At 53.6% G+C, this 18,838-nt stretch overlaps 1 long non-coding RNA gene across 5 annotated transcripts in view; it reads right to left on the bottom strand.

Annotated features, from left to right (window-relative positions):
• Positions 1–17,936, bottom strand: part of LOC111168492 (uncharacterized) — a 254,501-nt gene extending 236,565 nt beyond the window's left edge. For all 5 annotated transcript variants that reach the window (XR_016388086.1, XR_016388083.1, XR_016388084.1 and 2 more), the window contains exon 1: positions 11,659–17,936. This is a non-coding gene — a long non-coding RNA (uncharacterized LOC111168492). The remainder of the gene's footprint in view (positions 1–11,658) is intronic.
• Between the last annotated feature and the right edge of the window lie 902 nt (positions 17,937–18,838).

Below are 18,838 nucleotides of genomic sequence, written 5' to 3' on the forward strand. Positions count from 1 at the left end.
CCAGCACTGGACCATGCACCCAACAGGTCCTCAAAAATGAACCATGACAGCAGAGTGTTAGAGTTGCAAGAGAACCCCCCTCACCCCCTAGACGATGCTCTGCATGTATGGACATCGGCACCTGGCTCTGGGGAGCAGGCCCAGGCTCCTTCTCTAAGGGACTTGTAGGCCAGACAAGGCCAAGGCCCAATGCACACCAACTCGGAAAATGGAGACCTGGACCAGAAGTTAGGAGCTTCCTTAGCATCTGACAGCATTTTGGGTGGCAGAGCCAGCACTCAAGCCAAGGTCTTCAGGAACCTGGGCCTGGCTCCCCAGGAAGAGTGGTGGCCCACCTGAAGTCACCCGGAGAAGGATAGAGGATCCTGGCGCCCCAGGGTGTGGGCTGGTTTTACCACCAAATTTCTATGTCACCCCAGGCATGTCCCTGGCCACCCGGGCCTCAGGGTGAAGATGATGGGCAGAGCACAAACCTGCCGGTGCACAGGCAAGCCCTGAGTAGGGTAGCCAGGACAAAGCGTCCGTCCACCCTAAAGCCAGAAGGATCTGGGTGGGAGAGGGCTCTGTGGCCGAGTGGGCCTCTCATTCCTCCTTGGACACAGGCAGAAACACATGCACTGCCCCTCCTCACCCAGCCGGCCCGGCTCCTTGCAGGCAGCAGCTGCCCATGGCATCCTCAGGGTAGCTGCAAAGGCCAGGCCTCCCCGGTGCTGGCATTCACCCACCCAGGCCCAGTGCTTCTGTGGACTGAGCCAACTCCCAGGGCAGCGGCCAGCACCCAACCAGCCACCCACCCCACAGAGCCTCCCCTACTGGCCTGTGAGTCACTGAGGCCCAAGTATCAGGTCATCTAGTCCAGCCCGGCCCAGAGCCTTGCCCCAAGATGCTCTGCAGGGGTACTTAGAAAAGTTAGAGATCAAGAGCTCATTGCAAGTCAAAGGCACAGACAAGGCTTTCAGGAGGAAACAAGACTAGGTTCTTAAACAGCCTATGTATGTGTGTGTGTGTGTGTGCGCAGGTGTTTTATGGGCACAGAGAGAGACGTGTAAAGACATAGCCCAGGCCATTAGCATAGCTTGCCCTGGGAAGTGAGAATTACAGAGGGTGGTGGCTATTGGCAACTGCTTTATAGCACTCTATACTTCCCACTGATCATAGTGAGTATGCATTTCTTTTGAAATTAAATTAATTATTTAAATAAAGTAACGTTAGGAAACCAGAGCCCACAGCTCCCCAAACACCAGTCCAGACACTGCTGCTCTGCCCGGTTCCCTCTCTGAGTTGGGATGAGCTTCAGGCATGGGTGGTGAAGAGGGTACAGTGTCACAGGGGAAACACCTGGTACAGAGAGAGTGACAGGACCACAGAGGAGTAGGGCAGACCCAGTGCTGCGGGGTAGGCACAAGCCTTCCTGGGAAGAACTGGAAACCAGGAGCCGCCACACGGCCATGACATCCTGCAGCCAAGCATCAAGTCCCAGCTCTGGTCCCTTCCAGCTCCCCAACTCTGGGCAAGTTGAATTTCTCTGGGCATGAAATAGGGTCCAGATGGGATGGTCCCTAAGGTCCCTGCAGCCTGAAATTCCAGGATTCTCGGCTTCACAATGGCCACTGTAGGTATGACCCTACGACTTATCACCTCCACTTTATAGGTGATATAACTGAGGCTCAGAAAGGGTAATTGTTTTTTTTTTTAACGAATGTATCTGCCTTTTTTTTTTTTTTTTTTTTTTTTTGGCTGCATTGGGTCTTCGTTGCTGCGCACGGGCTTTCTCTCTAGTTGCGGCGAACGGGGGCTACTCTTCGTTGCGGTGCGCGGGCTTCTCGTTGAGGCAGCTTCTCTTGTTGTGAAGCATGGGCTCTAGGCGCGTGGGCTTCGGTAGTTGCAGCACGCGGGCCCTAGAGCACGCGGGCTTCAATGTACCAGAGCCAGCCCCAGAGTCAGACCACCTGAGCTTCTAGCTCTGGCTCCACCTCTTAGCAGCTCTACGGTTTGGACCGGTCGAGTAGCCACTCTGAGCCTCAGTTTACCCCTCTGCAGCTGGGAATAAGCCCTCGCTGGTTACATAGCACAGTCCATCATGTCAGATTCACCATGGGGCGCAGCACACTTAGGTCTTTGGAAAATGGGAGCTATTATTTTTACTATAACTCTATAAATTATCCCACAGTTGAGAGAAAAAGGAGAGGTAGGCACTGAACTCCAGGTGTATTGGCCTGCGGGTCGGGAAATCTGTGTGCCCCAGGCAGATCCCAGGACTGTCTTCTACAGACTGAGTCAACTCCCACGTCAGTAGCCAGCTTGCTGCCCGTTTGAGGCTCCCATTTGGAGCCTCCGTTTCCCCATCTGTAACAGGAGGGGCTGGACTGGGTGACCTCTGGGAACACACGGATCTATCATCTGGGCAGAGGAAGGTCTCCATGAGATACTCTTTTCCCACAATGGGTTGGAGAATTTTGCTCTCCAGTAGTCTGTCATCCTTTTCTGGGGGGTGGGTGTGTGGTTGATGCATTAGGAGAAGGAGGGATAGGTCAGGGACAGGAATAAAGAGAACATGAATGGGGCACTTCCTGTATACCAGGCGCCATCCTAGGAGCTGTCCACATATGAATGCATTTAGTCCTCAAAACAAGCCTATGAGGCCACAACTAGTTAACCCATTTTATAGACAAGAAAACTGACATCCAAAGAAATGAAGTCATATGCCCAAGGTCAGAGGGTTGGTGAAGCAGGATTTGAACCCAGTCCTCCCCAATCTTCATGGCTCCATGGTCTAAACTGCTGAGTGGTGCCAGCTCTAGGTCTCTACGAAAGACAGAAACCCAGGGAGGGAGAGATGGGGCAGGGCAACAGGTGCAAAAAGAGCAGGTGCAACGTCCCAGGGCAGCCTGGGCACGTTTTCAGGGAGGGGAGTGGGAATCCCATCTGGGAAACAATCGTTTGCCTCCATTTGGGGCCTGCTGAGTTTCAGAGTCATTGTGCCCAGACAGGAATGCACAACCCTCTCCCTGTGGGGCTGCAGAGGGTCCCGCTGCCACGTCACCAGGAAGGAGGCACCTGCTGGCCTGAGAGAAAAGTGGGGCCTGAACTGCTTTGTCTAGTGGCCACTGGGCCCGGGAGATGCTTCACCTGCCACTGCTTGGTCACTCCAGTCCAGTGACCCCCACTAAAGCCACGCACTCCGAGACGGTTTGCTCCCCAATATCACATGCAAAATGTCTGTCAGCTCTTGACACAAATATTACTTAAGGCCCAAAGTCTAATGTAAGGCTTCCTTTTAGGGAGATTGCCTCATTTAACAAAACTCTCTGTCTCTGTTCCCCCAAGGTAAGCACGCTGATGATAACGCATTCCCCGCACTGTGATTTGATCTGGGAATAGCCTTGCTTCATCGTCAGATTGGTATTTTTATTATTTTCCCCGGAATAAATAAACAGGAAGCCATCCAGGTGAAAGGCAGTCATCTGCCCCCAGGACCTTTAGTCGCTGGCCTCCTAACTGGGTCACCTCTCCTCTTCAGGGCTCACTCATTCACTCATTCATTCTTTCACTGATTCAGTCAACAAACTGCCCCAGTGTCAGTACCCTAGGCTGTACCCAGGCTCTGAGCTGGGGAGTTGGGGTGTGACTAAGACAGAAGAGCCCTGTCCTCAAGGAACTGACACCTTCATGGTATTGCCCTACACCCCTCATCTTCCTTTAAATGCCCCCCAGCCTGAGGTGGCACCAGTAGGACTTCCAAGAGAAAATTCAGACTCTCGCTCACACGAAGGCATTGATGAGAAAGAAGACCTGGGCTCAAGGGCATCCCTGTCCCCACACCACTGTGGCCCGAGGCAAGTCACCTGATCTGTTCAAGTCTGTTCATTCCTGGGTGGGAAGGACATAATGAAAACATGGGCTTAGAGTCAGACAGAGCCTGGTTCAAATCCCAGCTCTGCCTCCTACTAACCGTGAGACCCGGAGCAAGTCACTTTGCCCTGCAGTGTGATGCCATCATTTGAGACACGACCTGCTTTACAGAGATGTTGTGAGCAGGGGCACAGCAGTGAGACAGGAGCTCACCCCAGGAGCCCCTGAACTTGCACAGTCCTGAGAGGAGGGGCCCCAGAAATGTCGTGTCCTCTTAAAAAGGAGGAAGTTTAAATGAGATGATGTAGGTCAAGTGCCCGGCTCGTGGGAATTACTCAGCAAACTTGCTATCACCATCACCATCGTCAACATCATCACCGTCACCAACAACGCTGCTGATATCACTCATCTAGTGAGGAATGAAAGCTCTTTAAAAACTCTAGGGACCTAGACTGGAGGGTGTGCAAGGCTGGCACTAGGCTGGGAATTCTCGCCCTGTAACCACGAGCAAGCCCCTTCTCTTCCCTGGCTTGGGTGTCCAGCTGTGACACAATTTCCTTCCTGGCCCTGATGCCCCAGTGCCTGTGAGCAGCTGGGAGAACACGTCTCTCACCCTGCTGGGCCCTCTGTTACTAGTTGACCCAGGGAGGGCCAGGGGCTTGGCGGGGCCTGGGGACTCCCCCAGCCTGGGGATGCCACAAACAAGGCTACACCAGGCCTCGAGCTGAGCCCAGCAGGCAAAGATGGGGTGCTCGAGGGCCCCAGCGGAACGGGGCTCCAGGGCTCGTCTGGCCCTGCTGCTTAGATGAGCTCTCCCTTACTACACATCACTAGAGGTGCCTGAAAAAGGAAGAGAGGTGCCTGGAAAAGGACAGGAGTTCAGGGCTCAAGTCCTGCCCTCCTGGCACTCACCGTGGGAGGCATTCTGAGCCTCAGCTTCCTGCTATGACATACGGTGCATCGGTGACAGTTCTGGCAGGAATGTTCACTCAAGAGGGTGACTGAAGAGAGTTTAATGAAGGGGCTTCTTAAAAGTGTAAGCAGGGTTAAAGGAAAGCATAAAGGACTGGTGAAGCACCCCAGGGTTAGCGACAGTGGGAGCTGCGGCCACCCCTAGAATGATTCCAGAAACGCCTGTAGGCTGGGAGCTGCCATGAAGGAGAAGACAGACCAAGAGGAGCTGTGGCGTTTGCTAGAGGAACACAGTCATTACTGACCCACGGTCCAGCCGGGAGGAAGCTCCGGAATGTTTGTGGATGGAACCAGAGAGTAAGTGAATCAACGAATCTGATCTCCTGCTGATTTATCCTGAGGCAGATGCCGTTTTCCAAATGGCTGCTTCAATAGGCCCCCTCGCACACACTCTTCTTATAGTAGGACTTTAACACTCCATGAATCTGGGCACAGCTGTGATTACAGCGGAAGTGACACTATGTGATATCTGTTAGGTCATAAAAAGCGATGCAGCTTCCACCTGGTTCTCTTTGGGATGCTCATGCTTTGAAGTGAGCCACCGTGCTGTGAGGGAGCCCAAGCAGCCACGTGGAGAGGCCACACACAGATTTTTCTGTGGACTACCACATCGGAGGTCCCGGGCCACAGTCAGTATCAATTGTCACACAGGTGAGTGAGTGCGTCTCCAGATTTCAGATAATTCTATCCCCAGCCTTAGAGGCTTCCAGCCCGAGGTCCCAGACACTGTGGGGGTGGAGACAAGCTGTCCCTACTGTGTACTTTCCAAATTCCCAACTAATGGAATCAATGAACATAATCAAATGGTGGGTGTTTTAGGCCACAATGTTTGGAGTAATTAGTTATGTCAATTGTTTGCTTTGGTCCATAGGGACCATGTTCCCAGAGCACAGAACAGGGAGGAGAAGGGTGGAAAAGGAATGTGAGGGGGAAATGGAGAAAACCCAGCAGCACAGATGCCTCACATAAGGCAGGGCTTTGAGGACCCATCCAACCTGGCAGAATCTGAAAACCCATTCTTATACCGAAAGTTAGTTCCACTAACCTGAAGAATTGCCCCAGCTTCCTCAGTAGCCTTTTGCGTCTCGAACCTGTGTTCCTCATGCCCCATTCCGACTCAGCCCTGCCCACGCTGCCAGAGAACCAGAGCACCCCCACTACCTGGGCACTCTGTCCTTGACCAGTGGACCCGCTGCATACTCTGACTTGGCAGGGGAAAGAAACGGGTGGCAGGAGGGCCTGCAGGGACAGGCCTCCTCACTCAGCCCTACACATACCAGGCACCTGCACACCCCTTGCCCTCCCCTCACCTGGAACTCTCTCCTCACCACACAGCCAACACTACCAGTACCATGACACCTTCAAAGAATTAACCCTCTGCCATGCGCTGCATGTTTGTGTCCCCCTAAACATCATATGTTGAAGCCTTAACCCCCAAAGTGATGGTATTTGGAGGTAAGGCCTTTGAAAGAGAATTAGGTCATGAGGGTGGAACCCTCTTGATGAAATTAGTGCCCTTATAAGACGAAGCACTAGAGAAATGGTCTCTGCCATGTGTGGACAGAGCAAAATAGGCAGTTGGCTCTCACCAGACACGGAATCAGCCAGCACCCTGATCTTGGCCTTCCAGCCTCTAGAACTGTGAGAAATAAATGTTTGCTGTTTAAGCCACCAGTGTGTGGTATTCGTTATAGCAGCCAGCCCAACTAAGACACCCACCACCACTACCACCCTCCCCCTCCCCTGAACCCCGTTCCAAGATGCACATGGTTGTAATTTTCCAGAAAATGCCAACAGGATAATTTGAGGGCAGCATCTGAGTAAGAGAACTAGCATACACAAGATTTGTCTCCCCAGGAATGTAGAAGGGTCTGTTCTAAATCCCATGTGTGCCTTCCATCTGCAGTCCTGGGCAGGGCTCACAGCTGCTTGCTAGGAAATCATCACCAAGGCCACAAATCCTCCCGGCTCCCCTGTGCATCCACAGCATCTTATGTCCACTCCCCCCAGCCCAAATCTCCCGTTACCATAACTAATAACTTCCCTAACCATGCTGCCACGGGAGCAGGACCCATGTCTTCCCAACACTCCCGATAAAACAATAACCACACTTGGTGTTTCAGTCACTGCTAACAAGAACATCGCATTTCCTCACTTGATCCTTGCAACATTATGAGGAAGGTGGCTAGCATTATCTCCAGCTCACAGAGGGGACAAGCTCAGAGAGGTGAAGTGGCTTGCCCAAGGTCACCGAGGAGGTGGGGACCAGAGCCAGGACTCAGAGCCAGGTCCGGCTCTCCCCACATGCCCACCCCCAGAGTGCTTTATCACCTCTTCAGCTCCAACATAGAGCAGAGGGCTGAGCACGAAGCAGGAACTCGACAAATATTTGTAAACTGAACAAAACCTTAACAAATTCTCGTTGCATGAATACAGCTCTTATACGGAAGAGAATCCAGACACCACCATCCGCTCCATGCATTCTGATGCACTGATGTCGTTTGTTTTTTGGAGGGGTTTTGTTTCCTCCAGCAATGCGAGTGGGTGGCAAGGAGGTACACAGAGTCCCCTGGGGAACTGTTTCTGCACAGCATCTCAGATGTGAGGTGGGGAAACATTCTAGAACAAATAGGTTCTTGTTATCACAACACCACTGAGAGAGAGGTGGGCAAAGACTCTGGATCCCATTTAACATATGACAAAACTCAGACCCCCAGAGTCAAGGGACCTGTTTGCAGTCACTCAGAGAAGGAGGGCCCACACCAGCTGTCTTGATGTCCATACAGGAGACTTACAATTCCCTGCTCCCCTACTTCCAAAATGCCCGGCTCTGAACACTACAGCCTCGTCAAAAGGATAGAGGGTACGGCTCTAGGGAAAACGTGTGGCAGCCTCACTCGATCAGACGGCCGGGCTCTGAATTCTGGCAGAGACCAAAATGAAGCTTCCTGAGGCAGAGGCCTCAGCACCCCACACACCTCCTCCCACCTCCCCTTCCTCGTTTCTGCACCCAGCAGGCAGATCGTCAGATCACGTGGGCTGAACCTCCACAACCAGGCAGCTCTGCGGAGGAAATGCAGGGAACTTCGCAGGCCCTACGCCCTGTTGGCAATTGATGGCTCTGGCTGGGAATGGGGTTCTCAGAGGACTGTGACCCTCAGAGGGCCTCCTGGCCAGGGAGTGAGTGATTGGAGACCCCCTCAGCCCAATCTCCACTGGAGACTCAGGCCCCTGGCTCGGCGATGAAAGGAGGTAGAGTGGACCCAGCCCCAGTCTGGAAGGCAAAGCCCTCTGGTCCTTTGACTTCCCGTGGAACCTTGGGAAAATCACAACCTTTTGAACCTCAGTTTCTCCATTTGTCAAACAGGTTCATACTACCCTCCTTTGCTACCTCTGGGGGTAAATGCTCATCTCCAAAGATAAAATGATACCACTTGACTTTATGCCTATTTACGATTAGCTCCCCCACCCCTGGCGCTGACTCAAGCTGTCCAGGGTGTGTTCTCGTGGTCTGGAGGTCAGTCGCCCTGGCCTGACTGATGGTGAGTGTGATTGCCCGTGGCAACTGGAATCAGTCTACATCCAAGGGACAAGGTCGAGTCTTAGCTGTGAAGGCAGCCAAGGCAGTTTCTCAGGAGCAGTATTAAGCATCATCACAGAAGGGGGATGAGGCAGGGGGTGAGGAACCACAGAGATGAGGCTGGTCAGGAAGCAGCAGCAGGGCAGTGAGGCCACCTGCTCAGGAAGAAGCCCTGTTCTTGTCAGGGGACATCCACCCCATACAAGGCCTGGCAGACCACAGCCCACAGAACATGGACCAGGCTGCCAGGAGTCCACGTGGCCAGAGCCCGGAGGGAGACAGGCCTGTGTGGCCGAGAGCAGACCCAGCACCAGCACTCTTCAGCCTGTAACTGAATCCTGGGTCAGTCTGGGATCAATGTGCTCAGAAGTACCATGTGTATGCACTTGGTTATATCTTGCCTTGTTCCAAGAAAAATGATTTAAGACATACACAAACCCATAAGGGATTTACAAGGCTACCTAAAGTACTGCAATAAAACATAAATTAGAAATTGATAAGAAAGTACAGAGGCAAAACAGAGGAAAGGACATTAAATGAGACAGAAATATGACTAGCTCAGAAACGAGGACTACAAAGTTCTAAACGTTGTTTCAGAGGATCCAGATTGTCGATCTGAGCTTCCTGGTAGCAACTGCGAAAGGAGAAACCTGCTCAGTTACACGATCCCATAAAATAAAATATAAATATATAAATAAAGCCTGATATTTAGGGAAATCATAACTGCTTCTGATTATAGAGCAGGAATATTTCCTGGCAGTCTTCATTATAAAATTCTATGAATAGGCACGAAACAAATCTCATGGAGATGTTTTCTGGGGAGTGACATCATACAAAGAGACAATTCAAGAGAAGTAGTCCTACAGGGACCAAACTAATATGCTATGGAAGCCATCCTCTCCTGGCCTAGCTTAAGGTACTGGCAGATGAGGCTGGGATATTTTAAGCAGGGAGCATTATTACTATTACTGCTAATAGCATTGGTTGCTATTTATTTATTTATCTAAAATTCTTTCACGCCACCTATACTTACTGAGCACCTAAGTAATGCCAGCATTGTACAGGGCATTAGAGAAGCAGAGGTGAGCAGGACAGACATGAACCCTGGCCTCCTAGGGCTCGAGGTCTTGGAGGAGAATCTGTAAGTAAACAGGCAGTTACAGACCACAATTCAACAAGGGTCCTGATGGGAAGCCCAGGTCACTATGGGAGGACAGAGAAAAGGTCTAATGCTGCACATCAGGGAAGACTGCCTGGAGGAAGTGAGGCCTGAGGTGGGCCTGGGAAATACCTGGCAGGTGAAGAAGCAATGGCTAGACCACCAGAAATCAGCATGCCAAAGAACCCATCATTGCCCAGAGACGCCACTGAGAACAGCCTTAGGAGGGGCCCCAGAGGCCAGGCCTGGTTGGGTTGGGTCCCTCACCCAGCCACTGTCAGGATCAATCTCAGGCAGAACTACAAGTGTGGCCAAGCTGGGAACAAATGCCCCAGCATCCTCTCTGGGTCCTTCCAACTCATGGGTGCTGCCCCTTCCCCCATTCTCAGAGCTTGGCCCTGCTGCCCAGGAATCATGGATATCAGGCCCTCTTGGTTTGTTCACAGTCAAGACAGACTCAGCTTGGAGAGAAGCAGCAGGCAGTCCTGAGAACAAGCCACTCCTGGATATGAAAACAAACTCGATTGTTTTAGAGCTGAAAGTGCCCTTCGATATCAGCCAGCCCAACTCCCTCATCTTATGGAGGGGGAAACTGAGACACAGAAAGGGGAAGTTATCCAAAGCCACACAGGCTGAGAAGTCCAGAAGTCCAGAGGCAGGAGAGAGCAAAAGTAAAGAGGAGACCAGGCAAGTCAGCCAGGAGCCCTAGGGGGGAAGAAAGAGGAAAATTCCAGAAGAAGCTCGACAAGAGGAGAACAAAGGGCCTATATCTGAGGCCATGGACACGAGCCACATCCGAGATTTGCAGTTTTCTCATCTGTTCAATGGCAATAATACTGACCTGCCCCACAGGGTTGCTGGGGGAACTAGAGGGTACCTTGTAAACTGTAAAGTCCTGTGCACCTGGAGATGGCACAAGGGCCCAGGAAGAGGGTGACTTCAAGGATAATAATGAGCCACACCAGTCAGCGTGCTTGCTATGTGCACGGCACTGCTGACAATGACCCTCTGACGAATGTAACCATCACCCCCATCTTACAGACTAAAGAAACTGAGTTAAGTAGCTTGCCCAAGACATCAGAGCCAAGAAGAGGTAAAGTGGGGGTCAGGACTCTTAATCACACACAAGAGGGCCTGAGGCAGATCCAGAGTTGGGAACTTATTTCTGAGAAAGGAGTGGGCGGAGGAAGCTGAGCTGATGCAACCCCCAGGAGATACAGAGCCCCCCACCACCACCACCAATCCTGTACCCTTCCCCTGGAGCAATGATTTGCATGGAGAGTGTGAGCCCAGCCAGCTGCCCAGGGGCCATGAGGAAAAGATGGTCTGGTTGGGACCTCTGAGATGACTGCATGGTACGTCCCAGCTGGCATAGCTGTACTGGTTATCTATCGCTGCGTAACAAATCACCCGAAAACATGGCACAAAACAATTTACCCTGCTTCCAGATTCTATGGGCCAGGGGTTCAGACAGAGCATAGCAGGGATGATTGGTCTCTGCTCCATGATGTCTGACGCCTCAGCTGGGAAAATGCAAACAGCTGGAGAGGCTAGATGGCTGGGCTCAGCTGGGACTGTTAACCAGGGCGCCTAGACACGGACTGTCCATGTGACTCGGGCTTCCTCACAACATGGCAGCCTCAGGTCAATGATTCTTATTTCTTACATGGTGGCTCAGGGCTCCAGGAGCAAATGAGCTCCAGTGAACAAAAGGAAAGCTGCATGGTCTTTACTGACTTAGCATCACTTCTGCCATTCTCTGTGGAGTGAAGCAGTCACAAATCTGCCCAGACTAAAGGGGAGGGGACATAGAGGTTATTTCTCAATAGGAGGAGTGTTGAAGAATTTGTGGCCATGTTTTTAAACCACCACAGTCGCCATAGGTGGCCCAGCAGCCTGATAGGGGAGCATGGCAGGGACCCACCCCTCTGTGGCAGATTCACAGAAGCTGAAGGAAGTCACATTCAGTCAGGACGGACCCAGGACCCAGCCAGGACCATCTAGGCCTCCTCTACCTGTAATACTGGGCTCTTGCACCCCACCTTTGACTCGAAGCCTCCCCCAGAATGATGACAAGGTTAGACCAGGTACTCACAAAGGCAGGGCTTCATCGCATCTCTGCTATGGCAGGATGACCTTGAGTGAGTCATATGACCTCTCAGGGCCTTGGACTCCTCACTGCATCATGGTGAACGCTGCCTCGCTTCCAGGTTTCTGGGGAGGAATGGAAGAGGGAACATATGTGAAACCCAGACACCAAGTAGGCTCCCAGGGAACACTGGTCTCCTTCCAGGGAGAATTGGGTGGGTGGGTGGGGGGGGGGTTGTCACATGCAGGGAGAGGATCTGAGTGCCTGACTCATGGGGTTCTTGCCCAGGGACTTCACCAGGGTAGCGTGTCTGCACTGGAAGCTACAACAGGCACCTCTCGGGCCTGTGGCTCCCGGCTCTAATTACAGCTTTCTCGACAGGTTTCCTGTTGGGATCTGGCAGGGTCCCCTTAGAGGAGTCACGGATAATGAACAGCTGGCGGCAGAGCCTCCATCCATGGGGACATTGACCCCAGAGCAGGCCTGAGCAGGCCTCCCTAGAAGGACAGAAGGCCCTCAAAGTTCCCGGTCTCAATCCTGCCCTATATACACACACATACACACACACACACACGACCACCACCATGGCCACCAGATTTCCTGGTCTCTGCTTGCACAGCTCCAGTGGCGAGGAGCTCACTACCTTACAGGCAGCTGGTTGACCTCCAGACAGTTAGAAGCACATCCCAAATCAGACTGCCCTTCAGCTTCTAGCTGTTGATTCTCAGGTCCTCCAAGATCCTGGCAACATGGAACAGAAGAAAGCGCCCAGCTTCTGGTGGCAGGAGGAACTGGGTTCACCTTCTGACTCTATCATATCTCAGGTTCTGCAGTCTTAGTTAAGTCCCTTCACCTCTCTGAGCCTCAGTTTCCTCCTCTGTAAAATGAGAATAGCACTACCCAGGGGGAAGGGAGTTTGGGAGGGTGAAATGCCCAGCGCACGATAGATGCCAAATGAAAGTCGTGTCCGCCCCCTTCCCTCTTGTACACTTTGCATTAGGGTGGCTTCAGTAGGCTCAGATTCAAACAAGCAACTGTCCCGCAGAAGCACTGGACCACCTGGAGAATCAAGGCGACAGAAGCCCACTTCCTCAGAGCTTCACTGCAAGCTGGAGGGGGCAGGGTGGGGGCAACCTTGCCCATTTCAACTTCTAGGTGCAACTGAATGTCTACCAGATAAAAAATGGGCTGATGGATGGATGGAGAGACCGACAAACAGACAACCGAACAGTTTCGGTAAGTTTCTAAGTCTAACCAGGAAACACCCACCCTCTTTTAATCCCAGCCTTGCTGGATGTCATATTTTTGCTGAGCAAGTGTGTAAAGCAGTGATTTTTAAACTTTTATAAGCATCCAAGGAGGATGCTTGTAAAATGCAGATTCCTGGGTCCCACCTCCAGGGATTTGGACGCTGTGGGTGTGAGGTGGGGCCCAGACTCTGCATTTCTAACCAGCTGCCGGCTGATGCTATTGCTGCTGTTCCTTGGGCCATGCTTTGAGAAGGGCTGGAGCAGAGCAGAGCCACCGACTTCAACACTCTTTGAATGCCAAGCCGGTGTCCAGGGTGGCGTCCCTGGCTTGGGGCATTTCTGCAGGAGGGAGGAGAAAGCTGCCCCTCTCAGCCCTGGGACGCAAAGGGCGATGGGATACCACCACCACCTCCCACCTCTTCCAATATTCTGCTCCCGTCTCCATCCCACATTGAAGCAGCCGGCCTGGGCTCTCTTCAAAGCTGTGATGGCATCGTTGCCGACAGGGCTTACGTCCAGAATGAGAGCACCTCCCTGCAGGGAGTTCAGGCTGCACAAAAATCCCATTAAATAGGTGAGGTGTGCAGAGGCCACGCAGAAGAGCCGCCCACGACAGGCCTCCCTGCAGGAGGGAAGAACCCCGGAAAGGAGGGAATTGAGTCTCCTGGCTTCCTAGACACACACATACACACACACACACACACATGCTTGCTTACATGCACACTCACACAGGCACACACACACACATGCACGCAAGCACGTGCCACAGAGGAGGACCCAGACCCTCCCACAGACACCCTTCCTCGCGTGGCTGATGGCAGCAGAGCCTCTGGCCAGGATTCAGCTCACGTGCTAACTTGCTGCACCACCTTAGACAAGTCTCTTCCCCTCTCTAGGTCTTAGCTTCCCCGCCTGAGGTGGCTGGCCTAGGCCTTGCCTAGGGAAGGAACTGGCATTAACTGAGCCACCATTGCATTCATTTATTAATTCTTTCATTCAACAGGTATCTATAGAGCAATTCCTGTGAACCAGTGAACCAGGATCTGATTATAGCACCGAACAGAAGTGAAAGGAAGCTCGTGCCTCATGGAGCTGGCCCAATTCTTTGCACCGCCTGCTTTATCCCTTTTATCTCATTTCACCTTCACCTTCTCGTGTCACCTCCAGACAACCACGTGAGCTGGATGTCCTCATCCCTGCTTTACAGATGAGGAAACTGAGGCCTGGAGTAAGTGGCAGAGCTCGGGTTCAGAGCTGGTGTTCCACAGACCATCACATGGCCCCGAGACCTCTGCCCTAACCAAGCCCCACTTCCTCCCAGTCTCTGCTGGGTGGGGGTCATTCCCTCCAGAGTACTCCTCCCCCCAACTCTCCAGGGTCCACCGCCTCACAAGGAAGTAGAAAGGTCAGTAGCCATGGGGATGACTGTTCCCACCCCGCCCCAGATTTGGGGATTCCAGGGCTTCTACCACGGCCCCCCGTTCCACCGATTGCAGGCTAGGCTGCTCAGACCCTCCCTCAGCAGTGGGTGCCTGGAATCACTGGGTGCTCTGGGAGCGCTGGCAGGCCTTTCTAAGTCCCTCATCCCCACCCACCCTGCCCATCACCTACTCCGAGTGCCCATACATGACCCACGAGGTAGAGCGAGCCCATGGCGCAGGCTCTAACACAACACGGCTCCCCAAATGAGACAAGTTCTGCCTCTGTGCACTTATCCAGTTTTGCAATCCAGAAACTAGAAAGGGGCTAATTTAATTTCAACATACAAGGAAGCTTAGTGTTGCTATGGAAAGTAAACTTTATCCTGAGTTATGCAGGGTGGGAACAAGCATCTTCTCAGAGCTCAGGGCCCTTAAGGTCTCAGCCAGCCTTGGCCACATGCCTCTCTGTTCCACTTTGAAGATGTGCCCAATCATTTCCCAGGGCCCAGAAAACTCCCTCTCCCCTCTGCCTCTCGAAAGATGCCCATCTGCCGTGGCTCCATTCACCTTATATGTCTTCCAGGAAGCTGCTCTCGGCCCACTCGCTCTCCTAGTTCCCACTGCTCCAGCTCACAGCTCTCAGGACTGAGCTCTTGGGCCTGGTGTTCGGCCTGTGGCTGATTGCTGGGTTCCTGCGGCATTTGTCAGGTTGAGGAGCCCGTGCAGGGGTCATATCAGGAACGATCTAAGACACCTATACTTTCAGAGGCTCTACAAGGTCGGAAGGTGTTGCTTGCCTTATTTACCCTCTTCCTTTTGCAAACCTACAGTGGAGTTTTCCAGAGGCTTCAACAGATTGAATGCAGAAGCAGACATGAGAACCCAACCGTCTTCTCTTAAGTGAACCATTTTTTAAAAATATTTATTTATTTATTTATTTTGGTTGCGCCAGGTCTTAGTTGCAGTGGGCGGGCTCCTTAGTTGTAGCATGAGAACTCTTAGTTGCAGCATGCGAACTCTTAGTTGTGGCATGCGAACCCTTAGTTGCAGCATGCATATGGGATCTAGTTCCCTGACCAGGGATCAAACACAGGCCCCCTGCATTGGGAGAGCAGAGTCTTATCCACTGCGCTACCAGGGAAGTCCCAGTAAACCATTAAAGAGAACTGTGAAAACATACAGTGGTACCACTCTTAAATTTTTTCATTTTAGAAAATAGTTATTTGTCCTGAAAAATACGTTAATGATTGATATGTAATGAGTTATTCTCGTTGTTCTTCAAGAATAAATATTTTATGATTTCTCAGCTTCAATTCGAATGTGGTAAATATCAATAGACACAACCCCATAAACAAAAACTCTTTTGGGTCCTCAGTAGTTTCTAAGAGCATAATAGGTCCTGAGACCAAGTTTGAGACCCTCTGGGTGAACGGAAAGTGCCCATCCAACCGCCACTGACTGCATGAGAGCTGGGGCCTGACAACGGGCAGCTGGGGCAGGGGACCTGGCAGGGTGGGAAGCCGACCTTGAACTGGGAAATAAGGAGTGAATTGGGCAGGCAGCTGGGGGAGAGGGCCTGAAAGGAGGTGTGGACAGAGGCCCAGTGGAGAGTGGAGCTGCCAGGCAGCCACATCCGTGAGGAGCAGGGGTCCAGCACAGACACACAGAGAGGAAGAAGGGAACGTGGGAGTCGGCGTGGGACAGACAGAGCAGAGAGCTGGGAAGGAGGAGGCCCACTGAGGGTGATGCCAGCACTGCAGCCCCGGGGGGTTCTCTGCTGCACGGGGTCCCAGCTCCTGAGGCTCCACACCGCAGTCCAGCCTTGTCTGCAGCCCAGGGAACTGGCTCACCCCAGGCCCCCACGATGTGCCTCTTTTCATTCAGCCCTCCCTTACTTGAGGTCAGCTGAGTACCTCTGTGCTTTGCCATCCTCAGAGCCCAACCAAAACAGCCTTGAGTTCTATCCTAGCTCTGAAACCCTGGGCAAGTGCAGAGCATCCGTCCTCTTGTTGTCAACATGGAGATGGTAAATCCAGCTCACGGCTCAGGGGACGACTGACATCAGAACACATGCGGGGGCCTGGCACGTGCTGGGCCCTCAACAGGTGCAGCTAATATTAGTATGCCTGCTCCTGCCTCGATGGCTACTGTTATTATTAGTGGTGGTATTAATATCCCAGCAGGAAATGATCTTCAAGGTCACAGAGCTGCCGATGTTACTGAGGGACAAACAGGAAGGCCAGGAGCGGTCAGAAGCAGAGCTGGAGTCAGGAACCCAATGCATCCCAGTGAGACTGAAAGCTCCTGGGGGCCGGGGACATGGCAGCAATGTCCACACTCACGACTCCATCCATTCCTTCTCTCCGCTGTTAATTTTTTGGACACATCTCATGGGCCAGGCACTAGGCCAGGTGCTGTCTGCCCGTGGGCTTGGCCCCAAATTGGTTCAATCAATGTTTGTAGATCAATCCATGGCCTCTCCCATCTGGCTGGCCACTGGGAATCTAGGCCAGGGGTGGGGTTTGGAAAGGATTCCATGAGCCATCCCCCGACCAGCAGTAACAAAAACACAGCTGTTACTCCAAGCAGATCCCACTCTGGGGCCCTCTGGGGCTGAAAAAGGCCTGATTCCTCATCCTTTTAGCTAGGTAGAACACAGGTCCGGAGAGGTTTAGTGCCTGGCCCAGGACTCACAGCCAGGTCTGGGAGAGCCAGGGAACACAGGCTTCTCAGTACAGGCTCTGGGTTCCAGAGTGTGGCTAGGGATGGCCATGGAGGGCCCCAGCAGGTGGACATTGGTCAGGACGGGCCTGAGAGTGGGGAGCAGAGAACAGGGTCCTCTGGGGCAGAGGACAGGGTCTGCGGTGGGGGGAGTCTGTTGGTGCAGCCATCCCAGAAACCAAGCCCCTGGAACAGCCACTTCCCCCGCCCTCTGCTCAATGGAGCAGCTTCACACCGAAACAGTGGGGCATCCACGCTGGACTAAGCGGACTGTCCTAAAAAGGAAGGAAGATAGAGCGTGGGTCTGGCAGAGCCATCCGTCCTAGCCAGGGGTCAAGTGTGGAGGAGAGGCGGGACCTGGGAGAGCACTCACTGGGGAGGAGGTGGGCAAGTGGACAGTTGCAGGGGGCAGGGGGCAATGTGGCTGAGGAACCAGCTTGAGCTGAAGCTAGGAGCCCATGGGCTCCTGGAAAGGAGGGTGGAGCCGAGGGCACCAGGGCTGCCTATGGCTGGGACCCTGCCCTCCCTCTCTCCCCACCCCTATTTCTCATCCCAGCTGGAGTCAAGGCGTGTCTTCCCGGCTGGATGTGAGGCTCCCTGAAGGCAGGCCCTGCTTGTCTTGCTTACTTCCAAACCCAGGCCCTGGCCCAGAACAAAAGCACGGCAGGTCTGCCAAGCAGGTGGCTGCAGAGGCTGGCCATGAGAGTCCGGGACACCAAAAACAGAGCCCTGACTCCAGATGGGTCTATTTCTAAGAGGCTTTGCCCTTGTTTCCTGATTTGTTCTGGGTGTTACAACCCAGTGGAAAAGAGGGTGGCAGAGAGGAGGGCCTGGAGCGGGGAGGGGCGGACCACCGGGCAGCCGGGTGCCAGCAAGACCCAGGCAGGGTGTCAGGGCCCCACCCCACAGCCCCAGACCCCACCCCACCCCCCGGGGGCCGACTCGCGCACCGGGAGGAAGGATGCGGCACCAGCGCTGCCCAGGGGCAGCAACTCTTGTGCTATCCCTGAACACAGGATGGAGGGAGGAAAAGGGGGCTTTGCTCAAAGAGCCCCTGAGTCGGGGAGCAGGAGGTGGGCAAAATCCCCCTTGGTTGGCACCCAGCAGGCCTGAATTCAGGGCCAGTGCCACCTCCAGTTCCCTGGATGTCCTTAGCCAAGTCGCTGGCCCAACGTCTCTGAAGACCCCAAGGGGGCTCTGCCATCAGGCAAGGCCCACAACTAGGTCTGTGCCCCCATCTCTCACACACACTCACGCCCCGCACGGGCTCCTGCCTGCCTGCCGGGGAAGGGAGGAGGCAGCCCAGGCAGCAGGCCTGCCGCAGGGCCCCTAACAAAGGCAGAGGGGGTTGGGCCGACATCGGCAGCCAAGAGCACTGGGGGAGGGGGCTCAGGCTGGGGAGGGATGTGGCTCAGAGCCGAACGGGCCACCAGCAGCTGCAGCAGCTGCTTTTTCTCACCTCTGAAGGGAATCGATTTGTCTCTGACTGATTTCCCTGACGTCTAGTTTTCTTCTTCGCCCGGCTGTCAGCCCAGCCACTGTGTGCGGGGAAGCGGGGACGCGCCCTGGCCGCCGGCCCGCGCGCCCGCCCGCCACTCCCGCGCACACCGCAGCCCCCACACACCGCCCCGCACGCTCACCCCACACGCCGCACAAGCACAGAGAAGCCCATGCCCCCCCGCAAAGCAGCCACCCGCCCAGAGAGACATGCCCACGGCCAGACAGTTACACCCAGACAGACACACACACCACAGCACACACATGCACTCCCACGCACACCCACACTGCAGCCAC

The sequence above is a fragment of the Delphinapterus leucas genome, chromosome 16, assembly GCF_059928025.1.
Source record: "Delphinapterus leucas isolate spDelLeu-1000000601 "Yukka" chromosome 16, BTC_Dleu_Yukka2, whole genome shotgun sequence".
Taxonomy (NCBI): domain Eukaryota; kingdom Metazoa; phylum Chordata; class Mammalia; order Artiodactyla; family Monodontidae; genus Delphinapterus; species Delphinapterus leucas.